This window comes from Hakea prostrata, chromosome 1, assembly GCF_041222555.1.
Source record: "Hakea prostrata isolate BN-2017 chromosome 1, UWA_Hpros_2, whole genome shotgun sequence".
Lineage (NCBI taxonomy): Eukaryota > Viridiplantae > Streptophyta > Magnoliopsida > Proteales > Proteaceae > Hakea > Hakea prostrata.
The window spans coordinates 11,743,022-11,769,822 of record NC_142600.1 but is presented as its reverse complement, the minus strand read 5'-3'; the positions used below and the strand labels follow the sequence as shown (position 1 = coordinate 11,769,822).

The 26,801-nt window shown below is 38.6% G+C and overlaps 2 pseudogenes across 1 annotated transcript in view; one reads left to right on the top strand and one right to left on the bottom strand.

The window, feature by feature from the left end:
- Positions 1 to 3,859: 3,859 nt before the first annotated feature.
- LOC149027490 (RNA cytidine acetyltransferase 1-like) overlaps positions 3,860 to 26,801 on the top strand; it is a 35,912-nt pseudogene continuing 12,970 nt past the window's right edge. Inside the window, exons 1-10 of the transcript XR_016174589.1 lie at positions 3,860 to 4,130; positions 4,666 to 4,757; positions 5,138 to 5,309; positions 5,414 to 5,536; positions 5,671 to 6,094; positions 6,203 to 6,329; positions 7,553 to 7,676; positions 8,047 to 8,134; positions 8,229 to 8,327; positions 8,406 to 8,458. The product of XR_016174589.1 is annotated as an RNA cytidine acetyltransferase 1-like (transcript). The remainder of the gene's footprint in view (positions 4,131 to 4,665; positions 4,758 to 5,137; positions 5,310 to 5,413; positions 5,537 to 5,670; positions 6,095 to 6,202; positions 6,330 to 7,552; positions 7,677 to 8,046; positions 8,135 to 8,228; positions 8,328 to 8,405; positions 8,459 to 26,801) is intronic.
- LOC149027491 (ureide permease 2-like) lies at positions 20,760 to 25,025 on the bottom strand (annotated as a pseudogene).

The following is a 26,801-nucleotide window of genomic DNA, read 5'->3' as shown; positions in this document are numbered from 1 at the left end:
GCGGGCTTTCCATAATAGGGCTCATTACAAAATGGGCCTTCCGAATCAAAGTCCCAAGTCCCAAGTCATATAGATTTATTAATATATATCTATATAATCATGGCAGGGTCACAACAGGATTTAGGCTCGGTTCATGTCGCACAAATTAATAATACATGGGCCTTTATTATATATAAACTATATAATTATATCATCTCAACCCGATGCGGGATTAAATAAAACCATGGATAAAAGACACGATTAAAACATATATTTATATAAAATAACAGTAATAAGTTTTAAACATATTTACAACAAGATGTCTCGTAGGAAGTATGAAATAATTCTATTTTTTATGGATGAATAGCATAAAAGATGTTTCTAAGTTTCACTTTGATCATGTGGTTGTTACATGAATTTAGAATTTAAATAAAACATATCAAGAAAATAAAAAATATAACTTGTGTGTTTCTTGGAAGAGTCCTTAGCTCAAATGGAAGAGCACCTTAAATTATTCAGGGAATGATGGTTCGACTCCATCAGGATTCAGAGTGAAAGTAGAGAATTTGAACAAACTTTTATAAGGTGATCCAAAGGAGAGGATCTATCTAATTGAAACATTATTCAACTTAATGATTAAAAATCTTTAATACATCATTTAGTATTTTTTTTTCTTCTTCTAAAAGTTACTCCCATGGAAGCTACATCTCTGTTTTCTAAGTTACTATAGGCATGAATTATTGTATATGACTTTTTAGGATGTTTCAAATCAAGGAAGACAATTTTCTATCAAAAATTTAAAATTTCAAAGTCTACAACTTAAATCTAAACCTAATTGATGCAGATTTGAGGTTGCTCAATGCATAATATTTTACTCTAATAATGCATATTTCTAGAGCACAACATTATCCTCTTTGGACACTTTTTAGGAATGAAGTTTTATTTATTTTTTATTTTTTATTTTTTGGTGGGGGTAAGAGTAAATATGATTTAAGGTTGAATCCACTCACAGATTCAAGGTAAACAAACAGTTTTGTTAGACAGATTTACTTGTCAAAATCAAGGTAACCATATGGTTTTTCAGACAGATTCACTTGTTAGAATCAGTAAAACCAGTCAAATTTTTTTCTTTTATTCCTACATAACCTAATTCCATGGAATCATGATTCTCTGGAAACAAGGTTCTGACTTCTGAAGCCGATTCTAGAAAATTGCAGAACTAAACACAACAAAGTTTTTTAAAGGTAATAGTTCTTTTTTTCCTTTGTTGGTAGAAGTTTATGGTACTTGCTCAGTCCCCCATAAAATACTTAAGTTATAAAAGAAATATGTAATTCAACGCCAAATCTATTTATCAAAAATATTAATCACACTATAACACCACATCAGGTGTTGGTGTAATTAATTCCATGTCTTAGTAAGGGTTTTGGGAATTAAGCCTATTTTATAGAGAGATATGTGCATATTTCACATATAGTTTGGATTACTAGACCCTTTTTTTTTTTCTTGGTTGGTAAAAACAAGGAAGACACGAAAATAGTAATAATAATTAAATTTGTACATACTCAATAATGAAACATGAAGCGCATATTTATACATGAGTATGGCTATATATGATGAAATTGGATTTTTGTTCATCGCTGCACAAAAATTCATCCGCGTAGGCTCAGAGTGGAGACACACATGATTACATTCAAAATGTTACAATTATTCCTCATAATGGTTTTCAAATTTACAAAACAAAACCCCATTTAAAATGTCACCCGACTATAAAATCTCCTCTATCCCCTCCGGTGTTCATCGAAATTCATTTGGATGGGCTCCTCTGGCCATCCTTGCCACTTCGTCCATTGTTGTACCATTTGATTTGCCGTTGATTCCGCCCCCGATGGCATCCCACAAACTGAGTAAAACATTGGCTTTCACGATTTTTCCCTCAATTAATATGGTGAAGTGGTGCTTGGAGATTGTTATCGTAGTGTGTTATGTTTTGACCCAAATTCTTGTACATGATTTGGAAGATGGACCTGCACCGGCATTTTTTGATGGGCGACTTGAATGACTTGTTTGCCAAGATTTGTGGTGAAAGTGGAGGGATGGAGCCCCGCGGTACCGTATGACATGACTCGATGGATTGACCTATTTACCCGATTGTGGTTTATATATATGTAATTTATATTCGCCTACCACATTATTCAGGTTTTGGGTAACACCATTCTCTGCCATCCGTTGTGAGAGCTCCTTTTGTTATTCTTCTATATAGTCGAAAAAACTCTTATTCTTCGCCCATGGACATAGCATTATACAATTGTGTGTGAACCACGTTAAATTTCTATATGATTTTTATTTTTGTTTATTTTTTCGATTCACTATTTTGTGGTGTTTGTTTTAACACAGTGGTTCTTAAATCCTTCTTGATTTCTAATCCTTCCTTCTTAAATCGCATAAAAAAAAATAATCTTAGTGCATAAGGCATAGTACTATTGACACATAACTAAAAGCAATAAGAAACATGGGGAACCCACTAATTTAGGACCCTAACAACGGAAACGAGATTTGGAATAGAAAACGGGAACCTGAGACGGCTAGCAGCATGCATGACACATTTTTTCGAAATCACTGCGCAAAACTAATCCATTCGAAACCAAATATCCATTGTTGATGGTGACTTGGCCAATTAAAACGACGTAGGTGGTGACAAAAATTTTAGAAACCCATTGCCCAATGGGAATTATCTCCTCTACCCTCTATAGTCCAGCATCTCGAAACATTGATTTGTACAAAAATTACATTAGCTTGCCGTCGTCGGAGAAGACAACTGAATGAACGATAGCTAGGGTTTTATCGAACTGGATTTTCAACAGATTGGTGAAAGACTGAAAGCGAACTTATATGTAATTCTAATAGAAATAAGGGGTGGATTTTTGTAATTTAAGACATATTTTAAACCTATAAAACCTAATTATTGATTTATCCAGATCTCTCAACTCTAGGATTTTTTCAAATACATATGTCACCATTAGGGGCCTATATGGATGATATCCACACAGCCGCATACACAATCGGATGAAATTGTCCCTCAACACACAAAATGACCAAAACAGTCCCCAAGAGTGATCTTGTTGTCGTTGTTCCACCAAGCACCCTAATTCCGAATCAATCATTGTCGAATAATACCCATATTTGATTTCAAAGCTGATCACCTTCCCAACTTTAGTAGTTAGGGTTGTCAATGCACTAGGTTGGGTTGGACATGTCTAAACCTAACCATAGACTTAAATTCTTAATACAAACCCTAAACCCAATCCTACTAAGGATTAAGTTGCCCCATTTCAAACCTTATCCTACTAGAGTTATACTAAGCTTGACATGTCCTAATTTATATTATTCCAATCTTGATTCTTAGCCCTTCATTACAAATTAGACGTACCTACAAGATATGTTTTACTATAAACAAAATAATAAGTGTGGGTTAGTGGCCTTAAGGAAATTTCATCAAGTTCGATGTTTTGATTAGATAATTAATTAAAACCCGTTGTGTATATAATTAAATTTAATTAGATTAGCATCTGTTTGAGAAGACAAGTTGGTCTAAGAACTAAACTCAAACTTTATCCTATGCTATTTATTTATTTTAACGGTTATCATACACTGCTAGGACTATATATTTTGTAATACATGTGATGCTACATTAAAATTATAGTATAGATTTTAAATTCTCTCCTATATTCTTATATTAATCAAGTATATATTTTCCGGAAAAAAATGTTAGATTGTTTTTTTTATAAATATTTGTAACATTAGTATTGTTATTTTTACAATTAAAAAAGTTATTATTGTTATTATTATTTTTAAATTTATAAACAAATACGATTCTACGGTTAACGATCGACTTATCTGCGTCTTTGAAAAGCAACCTGTTCACTGTTCCATTCGATTCTTCATTGGTTGACGAAGAAGAAGGTGGTTGCTCCTCAACCCTGCGACTAGAGGAGAGTGGAAGAGACGAAGAGTCCATGGCGAAGTAGAAGTCATTTGGAATCGGTTATTAGATCTTAATTAATTGGGGGTGCGTAGTTCAGGTCACATCATTTGTTCTCACTAATCTAGCCTTCGATCTGATTCATTCGTGGATTTTTCAGCTCTCGGAAGTAAGTTTTTTCCATTTTCGTTCTCTTTACTGTCCATCCGAGTTTCTTTCTGGCGTCGAAGAAGGTTGCTTGTTGCTAACTTTCCAGATCGTTACGAGTTTTTTTAGGGTTTTATCATCTAGACTAGACAACTCTTTCGTTGGTTTGTTTCTCCAGCATTCTTAAAGGAACATCTAATCACATTTTTCCACCATTGGAGTTAATGGTAAAAAATTTTCAAATCATTGAATCCCGCAAGCGTAAATTCTCAACTTTTTTTATACTGCATTGAGAATTTGTGGTATTTTAGGTTGTCTTTTTAATATTTTTTTGAGGAAAATATAACATTTGTGATAGATTCGTGGTTAGCTATTTCGATTTGATTGATTGTTTTTGGGTATTTATTTTACTTGTTCGTCACGGCGACAAGTATAGCGACCAGGTCCTTTTGTCTACTTCCCCCCATGGTGGTTGCTTCTTGTTTTGTAGATTCAATCTTCTTCGGATCATTGAAGAATTAACTAACTTTTTTTTTCGGAAAATTGTTTTCGTTCAGATAGTTAATCTTCATCACATGCTCAGCAAGTCCGTCTTGAAGTCTCGGCCTACTGTTCTATGGCGCTACAAGGATAAATTAGACCTTAGCAGGTGTGAGTTGCATCCAAATCCCCTGAGTATTTGCTTATCTCATTGATTATATGTTTTCTTCCCACAATGTAATTTTTTTCATCTCAGTACGTGTCATGGCACTAAATTAGATTCGAACAGCACTCTTATTGCATTTGATGAAGGAATGGAGGTCACTCAGAAGTGCTCCTCCACTTCACATCTAGCAGTTCATGTAAGCTGTTTCTACAGTGAAGCTTAGGCTTGTTCCTGTTTCGGTCAAAATCAATTGGATTTCTTCCTTGTTATTCTTGTGGTTGCCCACTTCATTTGGGGGAAGGGGCAGGATGCTTGTTTTGGTGGGTGTGCCAACGACCTTCTGAATGAGCAGTCATGATTGACTGGTTTTATGGTTGTTGCAGTTACAAGAAAAAAAGTTCAAAACAGGTCAAAAAATTGATGCAAAGGGGGCTACTGGATCCGGAGAAGGTTGATCATTTTTCACTTTTTCTTGAAAGTTGAGGAATAACATACTGCTTGTTTAAGGATTCAGAAAGGATTCTTAGAAATACATTTGGCATGTGCATTCTACAGGTAATGCATATTCTGTGCTTTGGTATCGGCTCAAAAATTCATTGATTGAAGATATCTTACCTTGTGTCAAAATTTCTTGCTGTTCTTTTATAACATATATTTAGGATTTTGAAGCACCGACTCCAAATCTGCTGGCAAGAACAATAGAAACAGTGGGGGCAGGCGGACTGATTCTATTATTACTTCGTTCTTTGTCCTCACTGACCAGTCCCTACAACATGGTTATGGTATGTCTTACATCCCTGTTTTACTGCAAAAGCTTCTTGGTTGTTATTCTGATCAATATGTTTATCAGAAGTGCCCATGTTTGTATTAATGTGATTTATTTGTAGCTTCCTTACAAACTTTTTTCTGACTTCAGGATGTTCATGGAAGGTTTCGGACTGAATCTTATTCTGAGGCTGCTGGAAGCTTTAATGAATGATACAAAACATGTGTTGTAATGGATGATGAGCTAAATATCTTACCAATATCATCTCATATAAGGTCAATCACACCTGTACCTGTTATGGATGTATTCTTCCACTTTAAGCAGCTGAAGTGATTTGTTTAGTGCCATCTTGGAAATTGCTCTTTCTTTTAGCCTTAGTTAACTGGTTAGGAGAACACGCTTTCCATTTTACTAGTTTGATACGACAATGGTAATAAGAATATCTATGTGGCTCTCTTTTTATGATTTCAAGGACTCAGAGGGGCTTTCTGAAGCAGAACGAGACTTGAAGAAACAACTAAATAACGATCCTCTTGTTGGTCCTCTTATTAAGAATGGTTGTACATTAGATCAGGTTTAGGTTGCCATTATTTGAAATGCATTAAGCTCTTACATTCTTAATCATGTTACTGAAATTTGGAGGCTTTTCATTTTTTTGACTGATTGATATTTTGTGTTGAAGGGGAAAGCTGTAATTACATTCCTTGATACAATTCTAGACAAGACACTTCGTAGTACGGTTGCTCTACTTGCCGGACGTGGACGTGGAAAATCAGCCGCATGGCAGCTGCAGGAGCTGTTGCTGCTGGGTAGTATGCTTGACTTAACAATGTTAAAATAGGCACAGACACTTATGAGCTGTTATTCATCTTGTATGGCTGACTTGTGTTTGTGTTTTACACTATTAAGTTGCTCGCTAGCTGTTTAATTATATCTAGGTGTTCCTAGTATTTGAAATTTACTTAAAACACTAGTTTAAGTTTTTTTAATATGAAGTTGTAATTGACTATCAGATTAACCAATTGATGAGTTACTTATTCAAGAGTTATCTGAGCTGTGAACTCTTCCCCCCTCTCCTTCTTATCTCCAAGTTACTGTTCATAAATATTGTTCAGTTGCAGAACAAGTCGGAGAACAGCTCCTTAACTCTTATCCTTCTTCATTTCTGCATTCTTTATTTCTTTCCCTGAACAGGATGCTGAAAGTAACAGATCACCAAACCTCTCAACCTTTTTTTATCAGAAAATAGTTCAAATCTTGCTTGTGGGGCTGCCATTCCGATCTTTGATTCCTAGTTCATTATCTAGGTTGGCTGACTGCATCAGGAACATATTCTTTTTGAATGCTTTTCCCATGAACACATTACAGGTCTATTTTTTTTTTGGTGAATGTTCTTTTGTGCCCCTTCTTTCTTGTTTAATCTTTATTTTTCTCCTAACAGTACCTGCAGCCACATGAACATGAACATGAAAAGCTTTCCCAAGTTGAACTGTTAGTTGTTGATGAAGCAGCGACAATTCCATTACCAGTTGCTTTGATGGTAATCAATCTGGTATGGAAATATTTTCAACTTGCTTTGTTCTAGGAGAAGTGACCCACAATTATGCATGAGCCGCTTAGACTAACTCGAATTCTAGTATTGGTCCAATTCTGCTGCTTCTACATTGCAGCCTATGGAAACCAAATAATTATTTTCACTTCGTAAGAGGCTCCATGTCCACAGATTGGTAGGAATCAAGTGGCAGTACAAGGCAGACTCTATGGGGAGTTGTCGGAGATAGGTTATATTTTAGACGCCTCTCCTCCTTGTTTAGTAGCAGTCTTTCTTCATTATTAGATGGCCCATTATGAAATCATTCATGGGAGTAAAAATCAGATCAATCATTTTTATGTCACTCCATTAGCTTGAAAGCAACTTTTACAAATTTTGGACATTTTTTTAGATGTATATGTCTAGCCAAATTATATACTTTTCATGTATCATTGTCCCAAGATTGTACAGTTTTATATTAATATGTTTGGATGGATGTAGGTAGAGTTTTCAAGAAGGTTGAACTGAGTGAGGCTATCAGATTTGCTTCTAGTGATCCAATTGAATCTTGGTTACATGGTTTACTGTGTCTGGATGCTACGGGCTCCATCCCTAATATCAGCAGGTTAGAATTCAAATATTGAGTATATTGACATGGTGGTCTGAAGTCACAGCTTACCTGCATGGTCCAAAAGACTTGATTCCATGGCTATAGATTTAGGATTACTAGTTAGCTATTGCCTGGTGTTGGCATCTTCAGTCCAATCTACTTAGAAGCATATTTAGTTTCTCTTTTTTCCTTCCCTGATCCTTCTGGGAGCCAAGGCTTGGCTTGATAGTGGTTAAACGCCCTCTTGCTAATTCTCCTTGAAATGCCGATCTGTAGTGGTCAATACAGCCACAAAGCCCCTGTGATCCAGCTGTCAACTCCTGTCCAATTCTGATAGAAGATTGCTCGATTACTGTTATCTTGATATTTCTTCTATTGCTTGTAGGTTGCCACCTCCAAGTGAATGTGATCTGTATTTTTTAAATAGAGACACACTCTTCTCCTATCACAAAGACAGTGAGTTATTTTTGCAGGTATTGTTGTGGTCATTTGTTGAGCCTTTAATATATTCAATTCTTTTTGTTCATTAACATATAGTTTATTTCTTTTGCTTTTTAAACCCTGCAGAGAATGATGGCCCTTTATGTTGCTTCTCATTACAAAAATTCTCCAATTGACTGCAATTAATGGCTGATGCTCCTGCACATCACTTGTTTGTATTACTTGGTATGTTTGTTCCATAATTTTTCTGCTTTAGATAAACAGTGTTCACATGAATGTACTCTAATGTCACCTTATGTGCAGGCCCTGTTGATGAGTCAAAGACTCAACTTCCTGATATTTTATGCGTTATCCAGGTCTGTATGTCCTCACAAACAATTCTCTTTTCAATTCATTCTTCCTTTTCTTAAGTTTTAACAGCTATTGATGCTATATGTGTTGCTATTTGCACTCGGTGAAGAACTTTGAATTGAATATTTTTGATATTACGACTTCATCTGGTCTGCATATGGCAACTGGGCAGAAGTTATGAGTCAATTGTGATTTAGAAATTTGAACTTATCCTCTTGGTACAATAAACAACATTAGGAGCACATAGTTATCTTGGGACCTCCAGCTATGTAATATAGTTGCTATGCCTTGCAACTTTGAGAATGGGAGAGATCCGGATGAAAGCCAAAATGTATTCTTTTCAATGATATAGAAGATAATACAAGGCTTTCTGGTAGGGCCATGAAGCAGGACACATGGAGGGGAGATGGGTTTGGTTACCATAAATGTCAGCACTTGGTGGGGTTTTAAGGGGTAAAATGTGAGGAGAGGCATCGGTTAATATGTGTGTGTTTGGGCAGCATATTACTGTAGGGGGTAATTGGCACCATTATAACCAGGGTATTGCTTACTTTCTTGCTGTATTCTACTTGGGTCTTCCTCATTTTGCTGGGTCGCTAGGAGGTTCCTATCACCTTTCTTCTCCAATTAGTTGTCCAGGAATCAATTGGTACAACACTTTTTAGGATATTCTTGAACTATACCATAGAAGCATGAACTATCTGACATAGTGTATGATAATTATGGGCCTATGGCATATGGGATATCAACTGTAATTAGTAGCAGCACAACAACCTTTGAGTATTTTTATGTTCTACCAATTCAATGTAGGAGTCTCATGAGGTGAATTAGACGTTTTAGCGGAACTATTTCCTCAGGAACAGAGGCTTAAATCAGGTCCAGAGCTGAGTTTACTTGGTCTGGTTCTTTGTTGTTTTGACATGGGCCTGCTTCAGGATCTGCTAGAAGTGTATCTAAAAGTTACTAATTTAGCATCCCTAAATTAGTAACTTCTTGATGTGAACAGAAAAAAGAGGCCCCAGCAGAAGCCACAAGAGCGCCCCCCCCTCTGGAGGTATTTTCTCCTTTTAGGTCGCTTTTCATTTATTAGTGTTTCAGTTGGATTTCTAATCTGATTATAGAATACCAATTAGTTTCTTATTTCAGTTGAGGTTGTTTAGTTTAGTAAAGAGTCCAAGTTTAGCTCAGCTAGGTCTTGTAAATTTTTTTTTATTTTGAAGTCTTGTAACGGCTATATATTTTCATGCCTACCTCAGGAATTCAGTTTTGATGAATAAAATTTTGAAGTATTGCAGCCAAGGAGGTATTGGCAGGGTTTCTTTGAGGGGAACCCTGCGGTTGTCTAAATTTCTCTTTTTTAGACTTCTCAATTGAGTTCTGCAGTTGCAGCATTCATAGTCAGTCTTCAACCTGCAAATCTCAACTCAGATCAATCCCAGGTAAGGCCAGCATCTTTCCAACCTATTGCAACCCTCCCTTCCCTGTTCTGCTCTTGCACAAGATAGAATCCCACCCCCGCCATCGCAAACCACCTAGGACCCCTCCGTTACCTTGCACAGACCCCTAACCCCCTTTCCCACTCTCCTACGATCCTTCTAGGATCATTTCCCCACTTCCTCAGCCCTACGATAACCCTTTTACTCTTCCCCAACCTCTCGCCCTCTATGTTTATTGTGGCAACCTGAAAAAGAAAAGGAGAAGGAAGAAGAGAAAAAGAAAAGACAGCAAGAAAGAGAGAAAAGACTTGGAAAGGTTCTCAAAGATCCACCCAATAGTTCCCCATTTGACCAACCCTGCGACTGTTTCCTTCTCACCACAAGGTTTTGGAAGGATACCTAATCTTCTTGGGTCCCTTAGACCACCCAAATTTACCCAATTAGAGATTCCCATAGCCTTTCAAAACCATCCAACCCAAGCCCTAAAACCCTAAAATTGCCCAAGATTGGTAAGATCTAAAATTTCTTACATCCCATCCTCGTTTATATCACTTCTTAATATGGAGAGTTACTATTGTACTAGTGTACACTTGCATAAATTAAAGGGAGCCACTATACAACAACAAGAAGAAGAAGCTTTATCCCATCTAAATGGGGCCGGCTACATACATAAAAGGGTGGCCACTATAATTGCCCTTAATTTGAACGTTGTTATAAATTGATTTTCTTTCATTATGTCAAGTTTTAGTTGGTTTAGATACTTCAAATGGAGATCTGACGGTAAGATTTGCAGCTATGGGAGCTTATTAAAAATAGGATTCTAGAATAAGGTGGGTTCCTAGTTCCCATTTCCAACTTCCAGCCCAACAGTGAAAATCAGACTTGAAAAACTAAACTAGCAGTTACCTAAATCAAGGACTCTTGAGAGTTTCTGCCAATTTTGAGGTCTCTTAGATTTTAAGGGTTAGTTTAGGGGCGACAGGTGGGATTTGTGGGTATCACTTTGATTAAGGGTTAGGGTTAGTGTGCTGTGCATTCCCTGAATCCCTATTATTTTTGCCTATTCTGAGTGGCATATATGTGATCTGAACTAGGACAGAGTAACGTCTGGTTTGTTAGGGAACGAGCTATTTAGGATGAATTCACATTTATCATTGATGACTTAAGCTGAAGTATCCAAGGAGGTTATGTTTTGTATGCCTTTTGCTGTTGCTTTTGTTTTGTTTAATGAGACCAGCAAGGATGAATTCTAATTTTGGAATTATAGGGCTCAACCTTCTAGAGGTTTTAAGGGTAGTAGATTGAAGAGAGTTTATGGTGTGTAACTTTGGCTCCACCAATTGGATAACAAGTGGTGAATAATGAATACAGTGATGCCTTAAAGTGATTAACCTAGATATCTAGGTCAATTTTAAATAAAGAAGGTTGTAATGATGTCTACACGTGGAAGTTGGATCGAGTGGTCATTTGAAACATTGTGTGATCATTATATGTTTTAGAAAGTTAAGGCATCGAGTGGTAGTACAGTTGGCTATGATTTAGAAGAGTAGTTTGGGCATCTAAGAAATGGGATGTAGAAAGTAATCAAGATGGGAATTATCTTTGACAAGGCAATTAAGATAGGCATGCTTGGTTTAGGCCTTTAGAAATGTTGTGAAGTATTTCTCACAACACACAAAATGAGTATTCGACTATGTATGAAGTTTACCAAAATATTTCGGTTTTGAAGTTGTTGGAATTCCACAAAAATCTGAATGTTTTTCCTTGGTTCACATAACTGCCTTGACTATTGCTGAATTGTACTTTTTGTTTGAGAACTCTTGGAAATTACTATTAATTAAAGCTTAAGAAGGATTGTTGTCAACCCATGTAAAATTAGTTGTAAAGGAATGTTGGGACTTGGGTCTGTCAATACGGTACCCATATCTACATCTTGATGTGCCTTACCTTTATTTCTTTCTTTCTCCACTTGTCATGATAGATTCCTATCTTTTCTTCTCAGTGAAGGACCAAAATGGGTAGGGGAAAAAAGAAAAAAAAAAAAGGAGTGACGATGCTCAAATGGCTTTTTACCTTCTCCAGATTGCTGTCAAGCTTGGCATAATATGGCGTCCTCCAGCCTCTGAGGTGTCATCTGATGATTAATGGGGTAAGTACATCTGAGATTTGAAATAATTAGTTACTTCTATATTTTCCCGATTTCTTTTACTGTAACTTCATTAATTGTAGATGCAAGGTAGAATGGTAGGGTTATTTGCATGGAAATATAATTGCACAATGTTTCATTTGGGCTTGATATTGTATATCGAATTAGGTGACATTTTCCATTTGAAGCCATTAGGTCATTGAAAGTGAAGCGACTCACCTAACAAGTCATAAAATGTTAAAGGAAATGCCCTTTTAGTGTGGCGAGCCTTTGTGCAACGGTTAAGTTGCACAATTGGAACCATCATGTTGCAGGCTTCAAACATGGAAACTGCCTCTGAGGTTAATCTTCTTGCTAACTTTGAGCACGAGCATATCAAATTCAACATACCTCAGTTAAAGAGAAAGCTTGAAGGGTTCATTTCTAGCATTTTTATCTTTGAGGAGTTTTTTTATGGGATCATGCCGGTTGCAACACTTGTGTTTCTCTCCCCACATGACTAAAATATTAGAGGACGAGTTCACCTGAAGATCTTGAGAGGGTTCATTAAAATTGAATGATAGCAAAATTCTTCGGGAGATGAGGCTGTTCAAGATGTAGGTAGTAAATGTAAATTGTTTCCTATGGCTCTCGTGGCTTATGGTTACTTCTCCGAACCCTAGGAACCACGACTAGCGTATTGTTGTAATTTTGAATGATTGGGGGTGTCCTAGGTCCGGTTCCCATTGAGAACATAACCTTTTTTGCAAATGCCGAAACCGTCTTGTCCGTGTAAATTCGGCGCGGTGCGATTCTGGTTTTGTGTATTCAAAGTTGGTATCATACCGAAGCTGTCTTGAATTACCGAAGCCGTACCAATTGACACCCTGGCTCCACGGGGGCTTATGGTTACTTCTTCCAATCCTCGGATCCCCGACTAGGGGTTTTTTTGTACTTTTGCATGATTGGTGGTGTCCTAGCCATGGATTCTAGTTCGTTGTCGGGACTCTAGACCTAATTTTATTTTCTCGTTTGATCGGTGTGTTGCGATTTATTGCCGAGTCGTTATTTAGGTGGGATTTAGGGTTTGTGTTTGGATCCCCTAGTTTGAGTTGATATTTAACTAGGTGTCATTTTTACTTTGAGAAGCCTAAGTAGATTTTCCAAAGTAAATTATGGTAGAGTTCTCTTTTTATGTGAGTGGTTAAGTCCAGTCCTAATTATTATTAAAATGATGGTTTGAAGTTAATGAGGTTTCCTAGTTTTAGTCCTATTCGTTTCTTAGTTTAATGCTACAAATAAAGGCTCTAACTACTAAAATTGCAAGTTGAATTCAAGAAAATTTCCGAGTGCGGAGGAACCAAAGTCATGGCTTTCTTTGGAGGCGAATATATGATTTGGGAGTTCGTCTTTTTCAAATTCAACGAGTCATTTGCAAGAGCAGCCGCCCTCAACCATCTCAAAGCAAGCGAATAACATCCCAAACGCGGTCCCCGATTAGCTTCAAGGTAAGTTAGACTTTGAAAGCATTGGGCTGCAAGCTCTCTACGCCCTAGAGTATGTACCACCAACCATCGGTAGGAAGAATCACACGGCGGGAGACGGCACCGGAGATGCCCATGATAGTATGATGACGATTTGAGCACGTTTTCCCTATCTTGCTGCGTATTCAAAGACAGCATTCTTCTTGTTCTCACTTAGTAATCTGCCTACTAACTTTTCATTTGTTGCACAATAGATGTTTCCTCCTTTGCACTAAAAAATTCGAGGTTTAATATTTTCTACAAACTTTGAGCACGAGCATATCAAATTGAACATAACTCGGGGTTCTAATGAGAAAGCTTCAAGGCTTCATTTCTTACGTTTTTATGCTACGGGAGTTTGTTATACGGGATCGTGCCGGACGCAACACTTATGTTTCTCTGCCCACATGATATCGATATTCGAGGACGAGTTCACATCGAAGATCTCGGGAGGATTCATTAAAATCAAATGATAGCTACTTGTCTTTGGGAGATGAACGCTTCCAGAAGGAGGAAATAAATGTAAACCAGTTTGATATCGCTCCACAAGGCTTATGGTTACTTCTCCGAACGCTAGGATCCACGACTTAGGTTTTTCTTTTTTTCTTTTAATATAATTTTGCATTATTGGTAGTGTCCTTGGTCCGGGTCCCATAGATTTTTGTTCGTTAATGAGACCCTATCTATTTTTATTTTCTTGTTTCATTAGTGTTGCGAGTTATTGTTGAGTCCTTATTTAGGTGTGATTTCTTCCTTTGTGTTGAGGCGAATAAATGATTTAAGAGTTGACCTTCTTCAATTTTAGGAGTCCTTTACAAGAGCGGCTGCCGTTAACCATCTCAAAGTAGCGTAGACCATCCCATACCTTGTCCCGGAGTTAGCTGCATGGTAAGTTGCGATGCTGAAAGCATTGCCCTGCAATTTCTCTAAACGCTAGAGTACGTACCACCAATCGCCGGCAAGAAGAATCACCTTTGCGGGAGGCGAGAAGATTGCATGGTGGCAGATTGAAAGACTACGTTCTTCGCATTCTAACTTTGCCGGAAATCTTCCCGGGGAACTTTTCACGCTGTTGCACAAGAGATGCTTCCTCCATTGCACTAGAAAATTCGAGGTTGGATCTTTTCCACAATCTTTGAGCACGCGCACATCAAATTCAACGTACTCGAGGGTTCTTTAAAGGGAAATCCTAAAGGCTTCATTTCTAGCATTCTTATACTACGGGACTTTTTTTTTTTTAAAGGATAGTGCTGGTCGCAAGACTAGTGTTTCCCTCCCCCCACATGATTGCAAAATTTCAACGAGTCTTTTGCAAGAGCGATTGCCCTCGACCATCTCAAAGCAAGCGAAGATCATCCCGGTCTCCTATTAGCGACTACGTAAGTGAGACTTTTAAAGCATTGGGCTGCAAGCTCTCTACGCCCTAGAGTATGTACCACCAACCATTGGCGGGGAGACGGCACCGGAGATGCCCATGATAGTATGATGACAGATTTCTAGCACGTTTTCCTTGTCTTGCTTGCGTATTCAAAGACTACATTCTTCTCGTTCTCACTTTGCTAGAAATCTGCCTACTAACTTTACACAGGTTGCACAATTGATGTTTCTTCCTTTGCACTTAAAAATTCCAGGTTTAATCTCTACTACAAACTTTTAGCACGTGCATATCAAATTCAACTTATCTCGGGGTTCTTTGAGAGAAAGCTTCAAGGCTTCATTTCTTACATTCTTATGCTACGGGAGTTTTTTTAGGGATCGTGCTAGACGCAACACTTGTGTTTCTCTTGCTGCTTGACATCGATATTCGAGGATGAGTTTACAGAAGATCTCATTCGGATTCGTTAAAATCGAATGATAGCTACGGTCTTCGGGAGATGAGCGCTTCGGGAAGGAGGAAATAAATGTAAACGGTTTGCTATGACTCCACAAGGCTTATGGTTACTTCTCCGAACGCTAGGATCCTTGACTTAGTTTTTTTTTTTTTTATTTTAATATAATTTTTCATTATATGTGGTGTCCTTGGTCCGGGTCCTATAGATTTTTGATCGTTGATGAGACTCTATCTATTTTTATTTTCTTGTTTGATTAGGGTGTTGCGAGTTATTGTGAAGTCCTTATTTAGGTGTGATTTCTTGTTGTGTTGGGACCCCCTAGCTTGGGTGGATCTTTAACTAGAAGTCATTGTTAATCTTAGGGGCCTAGTATAGATTTCTCCGGGAGTAACTTATAGTGGAGTTCTTTTCTTTAGTGAGTGGTTATTTGTCAAGTAGAGTCCTAATTTTTATTAGAATGTTGATTTGTAGTTAATTAGGTTTCCTAGTCTAAGTCCTATTTGTTTCTCAATTTAAGGCTACAAATTGCAAGTTGAGTTGAAAAAAAAATTTGAAGTTTGTAGGTAGTAAATGTAAATTGTTTCCTATGGCTCTACGTGGCTTATGGTTACTTCTCCGAACCCTAGGAACCACGACTAGCGTATTGTTGTAATTTTGAATGATTGGGGGTGTCCTAGGTCTGGTTCCCATTGAGAACATAACCTTTTTTGCAAATGCCGAAACCCGTCTTGTCACCGTGTAAATTCGGTGCACGGTGCGATTCTGGTTTTGTGTATTCAAAGTTGGTATCATGCCGAAAGCTGTCTTGAATTACCGAAACCGTACCAATTGACACCCTGGCTCCACGGGGGCTTATGGTTACTTCTTCCAATCCTCGGATCCACGACTAGGTTTTTTTTGTACTTTTGCATGATTGGTGGTGTCCTAGCCATGGATTCTAGTTCGTTGTCGGGACTCTAGACCTAATTTTATTTTCTCGTTTGATCGGTGTGTTGCGATTTATTGCCGAGTCGTTATTTAGGTGGGATTTCCGTTTGTGTTTGGATCCCCTAGTTTGAGTTGATATTTAACTAGGTGTCATTTTTACTTTGAGAAGCCTAAGTAGATTTTCCAAAGTAAATTATGGTAGAGTTCTCTTTTTATGTGAGTGGTTAAGTCCAGTCCTAATTATTATTAAAATGATGGTTTGAAGTTAATGAGGTTTCCTAGTTTTAGTCCTATTCGTTTCTTAGTTTAATGCTACAAATAAAGGCTCTAACTACTAAAATTGCAAGTTGAATTCAAGAAAATTTCCGAGTCCGGAGGAACCAAAGTCATGGCTTTCTTTGGAGGCGAATATATGATTTGGGAGTTCGTCTTTTTCAAATTCAACGAGTCATTTGCAAGAGCAGCCGCCCTCAACCATCTCAAAGCAAACGAATAACGTCCCAAACGCGGTCCCTGATTAGCTTCAAGGTAAGTTAGACTTTGAAAGCATTGGGCTGCAAGCTCTCTACGCCCTAGAGTATGTACCACCAACCATCGGTAGGAAGAATCACACGGCAGGAGACGGCACCGGAGATGCCCATGATAGTATGATGACAGATTTCGAGCACGTTTTCCCTATCTTGCCTGCGTATTCAAAGACAGCATTCTTCTTGTTCTCACTTAGTAATCTGCCTACTAACTTTTCTGTTTGTTGCACAATAGATGTTTCCTCCTTTGCACTAAAAAATTCGAGGTTTAATATTTTCTACAAACTTTGAGCACGAGCATATCAAATTGAACATAACTCGGGGTTCTAATAAGAGAAAGCTTCAAGGCTTCATTTCTTACGTTTTTATGCTACGGGAGTTTGTTATACGGGATCGTGCCGGACGCCCAACACTTATGTTTCTCTGCCCACATGATATCGATATTCGAGGACGAGTTCACATCGAAGATCTCGGGAGGATTCATTAAAATCAAATGATAGCTACTTGTCTTCGGGGAGATGAACGCTTCCGAGAAGGAGGAAATAAATGTAAACGGTTTGATATCGCTCCACAAGGCTTATGGTTACTTCTCCGAACGCTAGGATCCACGACTTAGGTTTTTCTTTTTTCTTTTAATATAATTTTGCATTATTGGTAGTGTCCTTGGTGCGGGTCCCATAGATTTTTGTTCGTTAATGAGACCCTATCTATTTTTATTTTCTTGTTTCATTAGTGTTGCGAGTTATTGTTGAGTCCTTATTTAGGTGTGATTTCTTGCTTGTGTTGAGGCGAATAAATGATTTAAGAGTTGACCTTCTTCAATTTTAGGAGTCCTTTACAAGAGCGGCTGCCGTTAACCATCTCAAAGTAGCGTAGACCATCCCATACCTTGTCCCAGTTAGCTGCATGGTAAGTTGCGATCGCGAAAGCATTGCCCTGCAATTTCTCTAAACGCTAGAGTACGTACCACCAATCGCCGGCAAGAAGAATCACCTGCGGGAGACAGAAGATTGCATGGTGGCAGATTGAAAGACTACGTTCTTCGCATTCTAACTTTGCCGGAAATCTTCCCGGGGAACTTTTCACGCTGTTGCACAAGAGATGCTTCCTCCATTGCACTAGAAAATTCGAGGTTGGATCTTTTCCACAATCTTTGAGCACGCGCACATCAAATTCAACGTACCTGAGGGTTCTTTAAAGGGAAATCCTAAAGGCTTCATTTCTAGCATTCTTATACTACGGGACTTTTTTTTTTTTAAAGGATAGTGCTGGTCGCAAGACTAGTGTTTCCCTCCCCCACATGACTGCAAAATTTCAACGAGTCTTTTGCAAGAGCGATTGCCCTCGACCATCTCAAAGCAAGCGAAGATCATCCCGGTCTCCTATTAGCGACTACGTAAGTGAGACTTTTAAAGCATTGGGCTGCAAGCTCTCTACGCCCTAGAGTATGTACCACCAACCATTGGCAGGAGACGGCACCGGAGATGCCCATGATAGTATGATGACAGATTTCTAGCACGTTTTCCTTGTCTTGCTTGCGTATTCAAAGACTACATTCTTCTCGTTCTCACTTTGCTAGAAATCTGCCTACTAACTTTACACACAGTTGCACAATTGATGTTTCTTCCACTGCACTTAAAAATTCCAGGTTTAATCTCTACTACAAACTTTTAGCACGTGCATATCAAATTCAACTTATCTCAGGGTTCTTTGAAGAGAAAGCTTCAAGGCTTCATTTCTTACATTCTTATGCTACGGGAGTTTTTTTAGGGATCGTGCTAGACGCAACACTTGTGTTTCTCTTGCTGCTTGACATCGATATTCGAGGATGAGTTTACACCGAAGATCTCATTCAGATTCGTTAAAATCGAATGATAGCTACAGTCTTCAGGAGATGAGCGCTTCAGGAAGGAGGAAATAAATGTAAACAGTTTGCTATGACTCCACAAGGCTTATGGTTACTTCTCCGAACGCTAGGATCCCTGACTTAGGTTTTCTTTTTTTATTTCAATATTATTTTGCATTAATGGTTGTGTCCTTGGTATGGGTCCCATAGATTTTTGTTCGTTGATGAGACTCTATCTATTTTTATTTTCTTGTTTGATTAGTGGGTTACGAGTTATTGTCGAGCCCTTATTTAGGTGTGATTTCTTGCTGTGTTGGGATCCCCTAGTTTAAGTGGATCTTTAACTAGAAGTCATTTATAATCTTAGGGGCCTAGTATAGATTTCTCCGAGTAAATTATGGTGGAGTTCTTTTCTTAAGTGAGTGGTTGTTTGTCAAGTAGAGTCCTAATTTTTATGATTAGGTTTCCTAGTCTAAGTCCTATTTGTTTCTCAATTTATAGCTACAAATTGCAAGTTGAGTTGAAATTTTTTTTCGAAGTTTGGAGGATCCAAAGTTCATGGCTTCCTCCGGAGGCGAATAGATGATTTAAGAGTTGACCTTCTTCAATTTTAACAGTCCTTTACAAGAGCGGCTGCCCTTCACCATCTCAAAGTAAGCGTAGACCATCTTAAACCTTGTCCCATATTAGCTGCAAGGTAAGTAGCACTACGAAAGCATTGCCCTGCAAGCTCACTAAATGCTAGAGTACGTACCACCAACCATCAGCAAGAAGAATCACACTGCAGGAGACGCCCATTATAGCATGGTGGCAGATTGAAAGACTACGTTCTTCGCATTCTAACTTTGCCAGAAATCTGCCCAGGAACTTTTCACGCTGTTGCACAAGAGATGTTTCCTCCATTGCACTAGAAAATTCTAGGTTGTATCTTTTCCACAATATTTGAGCACGTGCACATCAAATTCAACGTACCTGAGGGTTCTTTAAAGGGAAATCTTAAAAGGCTTCATTTCTAGCATTCTTATACTACGGGAATTTTTTTTCAACTCAAACAACCCAGGAACTTTTCACGAAGTTATGGATTGAATGTGTAGAAGTGTTTTTGATTAATTTTACTCTTTTACCCCTAAAGCGCCAACCCTTTTTGGCGCGTATATTCTGAAAACGCCATTCGGAAATAGTCGGCGAAACACCGTACTTCACGTTTCAAAATGAGTGAGGGTTACTTATAACTTTTAACAATAGAACAAAACAAAACCCTATTGATTGCTTCTACCGTACCCATTTGTTGCAGAAAGAAGGTGGTCGAAGGTTAGACACACTGTTGCTGCAACAACCTATTTGATTTGATCTGCCCTTCCCCTTTCTGTAGGAATTTCGGTCCTTCCCATCTCTCTGTCCCACACTTAGGTAGGTTTCTGAGTACCTTCTCTTTTCCATTTGCATGTGTTTTCGGCCGAATTCAACCTGGAACGAGTAGACACTAATGAGGTGCGTCATGAATCTTTCTTTGCTTGTGCTTAATAGCTTCGAGGAATCGAAGAGGAAACTCTATGATTGCTTTTGATAGCACCCATCTGTATTTGGTTGGCTTCTTTTTTGGAAGGTTTTGATTTCTGGGGCGTGTTGGTTGGTTGTTGGTCCTTCTTGGATTTTCAGACTGCGAATGAGCATTTTCGTATGGAAAATGAATTTGTTCATGAACAAGATTGATACATCTGGTATTTCGTTCATTTAATGTGGTGGTAGTACATTTTTGCTTTGGATGGAACACTCAATCTGATTTAACATTACAGCTTTCCTCGTGAAAACCTTTATGAACATTTTGTATTTCTATAATGCATGATTTCTATCCATTAACATGGACTAGGACTAGGATTCTGGCTCTCACTATTTCAATTCATTCGTTGCCCTGATGATGCCATGAGCACGCCCACAGCCACAATAAACATGAATAGCATGCTCGCCAGCAATGTGTATGCTCTCTTGGATGACTTCCTGCATTCTCCATCTGTATACCCCAAAATGTGCTCGCAAGAGGCAGTGCCTGGTATTATTGCAAACAAATAAAAGTTGTAACTTCACTGTCATCAAAGAGAATTAAGTTCAAATAAGTTCATATCGACATTCACAAAATGTGTACTAACCTGCACAGCATCAGCTGCTGCATATCCTGCAGTTTGACCTCCCATGAATTGTAAACCATTTGCAAACCCACATAAAAATCCAGCCAAAAAGGCCCACTGTCTACCATTCCAGTCATTCAGATAAGCCTTAAATGACGTTCTGGGGTAAATTGAGGGGTGGGTAGCACAGGAAGCTGACATTTAGAATGACAGCAAGGACAAAGAAAGAGATTGAGAAGTAGAATGCAGTGTATACAACCAAATGAGGAACTCCTGGTTTCAGTTTGTGCCACTGGTCATTTGTAGCCAAATTGAATGCTGGTGAGAAGAGGGAGAGACAACCTCCAGCAAAGAAAGTTAGGCCTAGGCCAATAATGCTACTCTTTCCAAAGACCTGTCAGTTATAGATTTTCATCAGCAGAGCCTCACTGATGTGGAGAAAACAGAGAATAGTGCAGGATTATACTTCTGTAGAACAACAATGAGTTTGTATGGATGTCTTGATAAACACACAGAGAACTTGTAAGTATACCATAATACTAGAACTTGAGAAACTTCAACTGAATCAGTGATTGTAGATAAGTGGAAATCACAGGTGCGCATGCTACTAGTTTTTCTGTTTGTTGACTCAAATTAATTTGCGATATTAATAAGAAATAATGGTCACTGTAGTGGAACCGCTGACCTTGATGTATCTTTTGTTTTCAAGCTCTATGAGAAAGTTCGCTGTCCCAGATTTTGCTTTTGCTACTGGAATATGTCCATCCTCCAAGTCCCCTATTGTGTTTAATTTTCAGAAAGCATACAAGTCAAGATCTGTTTACCATCATATCTTAGGACATCAAGTATGGAAGCATGGAAGCTCCAGAGACTTACCTTTTTTGTCCACAGATTCTTCTGACTTTGACAGTTCTATGGCCCTGATGAAAGGTGAAGTTTTGTTGATTCAGTTCAATGTTTATTATCAGATAACAAGGTATAGGTGTAATGCAATCAAACATCATAATAAAATTGAATTCCATGCCGCAAACATCAAATGAAACAACTTGCCACCATATATGACTAGAATATACCCTGTTCCATTCTTGGAAGATTCTGAAAGTCCTGCAAGCTTTGCTTTATTATCAGATTCATTGGACTTGTGAACTGCTGCTCCAAGGAAAACTGCAATGAGGAAGCATCCAACCCCAGGAAAAAGAACTGCAGCATTGTTGATTCGGCTATCTAAGAAGTAATTAAGTGTCGTGCCTGTCATAAATAAGATAAGAACAGATGTATATTAGCTCTAACCAATATAAATTAGTATTTACAGTGTTAGTGTGTTGCAACAGCTAGTTAATTCCGAAGAACTGGAAGCTAACATAAGATGGTTCAGGTGAATATACCTATTACAACGGTTATGCTGGCAGTGACTACCTCTGTCTCTGACAGACCAACAAAAGCCCAACAGAATTGTGTTGAGAGGTTTCCAAGGCAGAGAACTATACTACCTGCCATTGCGAACAAAATAGAAGGCCAGTTGTCCTACATTAAGCACAGTACAAACTTTAGAGCAGGTTGAAAAGAAATAGAATGATAAAGTACTGCATGGAGGAAATGAGACTTCCATTGGCAAAACAATTTGATTTTGTTTGTTGCACAAGTTACAGAGTTATCAGTCACCTAAGAACAGAAGAACAAAGCACCATGGTTTAGGAAATTGCTGGAAACAGATCAATACAAGTCAACAACAGAGTGAGCGACACAAGTACCAAGAGACGAACTAGCAACAGCTAAATCTGAAAGTTACAACTTGCTTTAGTGGATATAACAATTATATATTTTGAACAAGAAATTAGTATTTGAAGTGTAGCTTCCACTATTCTTGCTGGCATCTCTTAACATGGGATGTTTAAGTACTTTGTAGAAGGATACCATGCTTAAGTTTTAAATTTAAATACTTTGCTGAGCTTCCAATCCAAATTCTAAGCTTAGCAGTTACAATATCTTGTACATTTGACTGATTTATTCAAGGTTGTTAACAAAAATTAACATATTCAACTGAAGAAAAGCCAAAGTTTAAAGATTTATAGTCCATTAAATAATGAAAAACAGCAAAGAACAATACTCTCTCTCTCTCTCCCCCCCCCCCCCTCTCTTTTCATTAATAGACTGAGATACTCCAGAAGTAAAAACAGAAATACATGATAGAATAAGTGTTAATAGTTCCTTTCAAGGATTGGAATCCAAAAACAGAACCTTAAGTCTATGATTACCAGATAACAGCTTATTCTAGTGCACCCTCAAAATCCAGCTTGAACAATATGAGAACAAATTCAACCAAAATTGAACGATGTTTGATGAGAACCAAAGGATAGAATGAAAGCCATTTAACAGAAAATACTTGCCGAGAAAGCTGAGTTATAAAATCGAACTCAGACAAGATCTCACTATGTAATATGCTCTCCTCCCTTATGCCCTCTTCTTTTGCTGCCCCCGACGAGTCGGTGGCGACTTCAATTTTGTCGGTTTCACTCACAAAAAACTGGGGGCCAATTCCCTTGATCTCAATGCAGTTAATGCCTTCAATCACTGTATTGAAGATCTCGGAATAAATGACCTTCTTGGACTAGAGCGCCAAACAACTGGCAAAACCGATAAACCAGCCGGAATTGTTTGCTAGTAAATTGGATCGGTTCCTCATCAATGATCACTAGCTCTCCTCTTTCCCTCTTATCCATGTGGATTCCCCCCCCCCCCCCCCCCCGGCCTTCCCGACCAATGTCCTTGCAATGATTTCATTTAATCCCTTTTATCCTTTGACTTCAAAGCTTTCAATTTTTTACCCCAACCCCCATCCTTCCTAAAGCTTTCAAAATTTAAAACTTGCCCATAAAAGTTGGTTCCACCTTTCCCTCATCCAATACCAGCACCTTTCTAATCTTTCTGACCCCCTTCTTACCATCAACGAGAAACGCATGTCTGCTAAATTGGCTCTTCTAACCTCCTAAAAGGAGAGTTTCTTGTGCCAAAAGTCTAATGGCTTGCGCGTGGAGACTTTAACTATGCCTTTTTTCGTTGAACTCTAAAAGCTTGTAATCGTGCTTGTTCTATCTCCATCCTCGTTCACTTGAGTGAGTCCTCTACCTCCTCAATTACGGGCATGAAATCGAGAACCATCCTCCACTTCACTAGCCTTTTCAACCCCCCCCTCTAATCAAAAAATTAAACGTCCTCATTTTGTATAGACTAAATCAAATAACGATTAGCTAAAACCCATAGAGCAAGTGGGATATGAAACACGGTGGTGTTTACCTAACTCACACGCTCCGAAACGAGAGAGATAAATGCCCTAACCTACAGTGCCACTAAAAGTGTAAAGTACCAGGTTAAGCAGCAGCTATAGGGGCTACATAGTCCAGGTAGTACAGTCCATCCTTGGCATACCCTCCACCAATCATCCTCTCGTGTGAAGGGCCCTAAAAACCACAAGTTGTAGGAGTAAAGGATACAGATCAATTTAGGGCTTTTGTCAATTGGCTAGCAGATAAGAAATTAAATGGAAACTAATCAACATGTAAGATAGATGACGGAGTAAGTGAAGGAGTAGAAGATACTTTATTGGTCTCCCAAATGGCAATGGAAGTATCATTTGCAATAATAATGTATGAAGGGTGGTTGGATGCAAAATATGAACAACGATCACTTACCTGTCATATGAGCGGAATACTCAGAATCAATGATCTCAGAAAGGATGAAGAAGTTAAAAAGGCAAGTGTACCTGCATAGGACAATGTTGTGGTGGACTTGGAGGTTCCATGAGAGGTGGAATTGGATGCTTCAATATTTTGCAAACGGCACATGAGTTGGCTAACATCATCATGTAGACTTTTGGAGGAATCTCCTGATGTGGAAGTCGATGTAGTATCAGTAGGTTAGATTATGTCAGTACCACCGTCGAACACTCGCATTGTTGGCTACTTGATGAGCCAATTCAGGTTTTTCGTGTTTTGCCCAACAAGCTTTCGGACGACCAAACTTCCCACAAAAGGTACACAGCCGTGGAGCTCAATCTACCTCCCTTAATACACGACCACGACCACGGCCAAGGGAGATGGTATACGCTGAAGTATTGCCTTTGGAGGTATTTGATGGATTAAAGTTCCTTGATGAAACAATACGCTGAAGGCAAGAAGACATCATGCAAGGTGGGTCTTTGGGGAATTGACATTGACTTGGATGTTGACCCATCTACCCTTAAGTGATGTAACCAGGATTGGCAACCATGGTCTCCTCAGACTTTGACCCAAATTCAGCCCAATCATGTGGTGGCTGGGCAAACCTTACCGGGGGTATTTTGGTCATTTTATCCCCTCTTTTGGAGCCCCCAGTAAGGCTGTTCAAATGCAGAATGCTGATAGGAGTCTACATCTACTTTTATTTTTGAGTTTGTTTTTGTTTTTGTTTTGATCAAATTATTGAAAGGTTCTAGTCTGGTTAGGAGTCCCAGCTAGAGAGGGATCTCTAGAGTTGCACTCCACTTTCTACAAGGAGTCTAGATCTACTTTTTGTTTTTAGTTTGAGCCCTTGGTTAGTAAGTTATGAAAGAGTCCTTGTCCCATTAGGAGTCCTAGTTAGAATTTCATTCTTAGTTGGATTCCTTCTTAAAATAGGAAGTCACTTGCACAAGGGTCTTTTGTTAAGAGTTGTAATCAGAATTCCTTTCTTGCTGTTTTGAGTTGAATGTTAGTGTGACACGGAGTTCCAATCCAAATAGAATTCCTTGTTGAGTTTTTGTCCAAGTTGTTGAGTCCTGGTATGATTTCCTTCAATTGTAAAAGGCTTTAAATATAGCCCTTCTTACATGTAACAAATCAGATTATGAACATAAAACAAGCATTGAAGGAAGACTTGGAGTCATGGGAAAGATCCCCACGACCTGGTTTTTGGAGTCTTTTCTTATTCTTCTGCAATGTCCAGATTATACGTTCTTGTCTAAAGATTACGACAGCACCCGAGAGAGTCAATTTCAGCAACCTTCTAGTGATCTTCCATCCCCATCAAGTGAGTGAAACCCCAGCCCCTCCCCCTACCCTCGTTAACCCTTGCGCAGAACACCCCCCCTTCCTTCATCCTTGCAGCACAGGAGCACCCCTGCCTCCACTAAAATCCTATTTCTTAATCCATTTTACCCTCTCACTTCACCATTAGGATCGCATCCCTTCCCTAGTCTTAGCCCTACTTCCATCTTCATCAATAGACCTTCATCCCAATTAGTTTAGAATTTTTTTTTCTGCAATTCGTCTTCAACCTCTAGAAACCCTAATCCTAGTCTCACTAAAACTCTCAGCTCTGGCCATTAAGTTGCTGAGATCTGTGCTCGGTGGTCCTTGATGCTATTTGCTTCTTTTGGGGAGCACCAAGTCCCTTTCTTCTGCATGGTATATCTCTTCTCCTAGAAGTTAAGATTGACACAGTATTTAGCTGATGCATTAGCCAAAGCAGTGGTGTTTTGACAGAACTTGTGATTAGGCCTCAGTAAATTGGATTTTTATTTGCAGCAGCCAATGCTGGCTGCTGCCAATGGTCTTGATTGCGTCACATAATCAAAATGTGATCGAATGGTTGAGAATCAAATAACAAGGATTTACTTGTAAATGATATTTTTTTTCTTTTACATTTTAAGGGCTTAAAAGTTATACATTTACAAAAATCAGACCCTCATTTATCTGACTTTGCGCGACATGGGACCAAGCAGATCTCTCCGGTGACGGAGAGAAGAGAAAAGGGCGGGATGGATGCTAATGAATAAACACCTGAAACTCATGGTGGTTCACAATTGCCTGCTTTTCTAGTGTGTTTACTTCTGTACAGGTGAGGGATGTGTTTGAGACCGAGATGGAGCACAATAACAGCTCCGATAGAAATGGTGCGAGCACAAATATTCAAAGGATTTGAGAGCATTTCGTTGGTGAAGTTATGCGGAACCACGTTTTCAGTGAAAATGAGTCTATCGGACAACCTATT